We start from the raw sequence: 3,232 nt of genomic DNA on the forward strand, positions 1-3,232 counted from the left end.
ATATGGAAAAAAAGGGGAAGAACGGCGTGGATAAAACACAGATGTCACGGTGGGCCCCATAGACCGGGGTCATCCCCGGTGACCGGGTCTCAGGCAATCCGCGTCCCTGATAACAGGGCTCCTTCAGAAAATCCAATGGCTTTGTATTTCACTGCCCGTCGCAGTCTTTGGTGGGTGGCGCGAAATTCAATGCCTGCGTGTATCCAGTGCTTCTGGACGCGGATTAGCTACTTACCGGTTGAGCAGCGCGACTCGCTACTGAAGTGACGTCACCAAGTTATGTGGGCCCGACTATAATGTATGTTTTGTATCCATACATTTTGATAGATCATTTTAAACCATGATAAAAAGAATGAGGCAGATCAAAGGTTGGAGTGGACCCCAAAATAGAAAACAGTGGAGAGAGTGACGCCAACCGTTGAAACTTTCTGAAGGTCCACCATGATGTTTATTTGAGATCCAACCTGTTCATGTGTTAAAGAAGACAGGAAAGAAAGGAAAACACAAATATCATCGAAAACTTTTGTGGCCCATAGAACTTTTTAATGGTGGACGTCACTCTCCCCACTGTTTTCTGTGGTGGGGTCCACTTGAGCTTTGGATCTGACTCGTTCTTTGGATTATGCCCTAATATGATCTCTCCAAATGGATGGACGGTGTGGATACGAAACATACATCATGGTGGGGCCCACAGAAGTTGGTGACGTCACTTCAGTAGCGAGTCTCCCTGCTCAACCTGTCAGTATCTAATCCGCCTCCAGTGCTTCTGCAGGTATTTAATCCAGGGTTCCAGTCTATTTTAGTAGTGCCCATGGTTCACTAATTCATGCCACTGATATGGTGACCCTGTCGTGGATTGGATGTAAGATTCCTGGAAATGATCGTTCAAAAAATCACAGAAAACAGTGGGGATAGAACACCTACCATTGAAAACTTCCTAGGGCCACAAAAGTTTTAGATCAAGCTGATATTTGTGTTTTCTCTTCATCTATGCCTATGTGTCCTTATGAACTGGTAGGATGGCAAATGAGCATCGGGGTGGGCCCAAAAAAGCTTCAATGCTAGGTATCATAGTCTCCATTGCTTTCTAGTGTGGTCCACTGGAGTTTTGGATCAGCCCCATTTTGTAGCTTGTGCCCTTAAATGATCTGGCAAATTAGATATACAGTGCAAATATAACACATGCATCATGGCAGGGTGATATTGTCTTTTTAAATATTGATAAATATATTTTCGTGGAAAGTCATCAAAAAATTCAACCGAAAATCACTTACGGCATCAGTGATAAAAGAATGCGTCGCTGAAAAAAAAAAAACGTCTGAATTCTAAAAATTACCGGAAAAGTCCCGAAACTACCCAACCACGCCTTATTGTGACGCACCTCAAGATTGGCGCACGTGTCTCCCCTCTAAGCTCCCGTGTAGGGACAATCCGATGATCTAAACCGTCCACCATATCAGTCATAGTAGATAAGCTATAATACAGTAATCATGCTTCAATTTAATAACCCTTATCTTTGATTTTAGTGGTTGAATTGAGCCATTAAAAATGGTCTTTTCAATGAGAAATAGGGTGCAAGTTGTAAGCGCATGAGAAACGCAAAACGGTGTCTCCAACGAAGAACAACAAGTGGTCTGACTCATTGTGTGGGTGTTGCCCACCTAATGACTGGTTTGGATTTTAAGATGACTTGAGGATGGTTAGGGCGTTTTGAAGGACACGATTGGGTACTACCCATCTTCCCAGCTTAGGATAGGCTAGGTCTCTGAGGGACCACCGTGATGTATGGCTTTTATCCACACCGTCCATCCATTTTGTCATAGCATTTTATTAGGTTATTAGCTCAAAAATAATAATAATAATAATAATAATAATAATGTGGCCATCCAAGTGTACAACACAAAAGGAAGCAGCATTGCTAATAACGCCTACCATTGAAACTTTCCCAGGGCCATATTTATTGGTCATCCAACCTGTACATAAGGTCATATAAACCCAGGTGAAGTAACAACACAAATATCAGCCTGATCCAAAACTTCAATGGCCCCCAGGAGTTTTCCAACGGCAGCAATAACACAAATATCAGTTGCGCCCACGAATTTTTCAACAGCAGGAATTTAAGATGAGGAAAAATTGATGGACTGTGTGGATAAAATCGTTGCATCACGGCATCGATGTTTTGACAACCGAAGGGGGGGCGTGCGAAATTTCAAGTCACTCAAAGGTTGCGTGTGAAAATAGCAAAAAGGACGAGCAGGCATATCCGAATCCGGAAGCGATTAGGTGTGACCAAGGGTATCGTGGGGCCCACCTTGATGTATATCCACGTTTTCCATCCGTGTTTCCAGCTAATTTCAGGACGTCATGTCAAAACTTTAGCAGATTCAAACCTATGGTGGAATATATGACACTGGAAAAAGTGGTTTCCATCAAAAACTTTCCAGCGGTTGTGGATCCAACCACATATATCCCACGTGGATTGATATTGTGGGGCTATAGTGTTGGGGGCCTTTCTTAAAACTTTACGATCTAGCCTCCCAGAACAAACCAGAATTATAGAAAAATAAAGCAATGAAATAAATTAAAGCATAAACCACACGACATCAGAGATTTTTACGTGGAAAACTCTCAAAAAGGTAAAAATCATAGGACCTCATCCAGATCAACAATTTACTATGAAGTAGAACGTTACAACCTTCTTCACTCACGCAGGAGTGGATAAACAACAAGATAATAAAAGAAAAACGGAGAGATCTCACCGATCACGAGAACGTAGAAGCGCTGAGATGTTGATTGTAAAGTAGATCACCTCCACGAGCATAACCACCCTTCTACAAGCTTCCTTTCTCTTTCTCTTTCTCTCACACATTTGATAGCCTTAAACCCTTTAGCAAACTCTTGTAAAGTTTTAGGAAACCCTCTTGCATTGCTTAGAAAGGCCCTAAGCACCAATATTTATAGATTTGAAAACCCCCTTTTGCACCTCTTGCGAAACCGCATCCAATTTTCGCAGTCCGCATAAGATCCGAACTCAAATCTACGTAAACTCGACTTGTCGAATAGAGTCCTCGACTGGTCGAGCGCTGTTCACTCGACTGGTCTAGCCGACCCTCAACTGGTCGAGCACTGTTCACTCGACTGGTCGAGCTGGCCCTCGACTGGTCGAGCACTGTTCACTGAGCTCGCTGGACTTTGAGTCGAGTGACCCTCAACTGTTCGAGCATTGTTCACT

Source organism: Magnolia sinica, chromosome 4, assembly GCF_029962835.1.
Source record: "Magnolia sinica isolate HGM2019 chromosome 4, MsV1, whole genome shotgun sequence".
Lineage (NCBI taxonomy): Eukaryota > Viridiplantae > Streptophyta > Magnoliopsida > Magnoliales > Magnoliaceae > Magnolia > Magnolia sinica.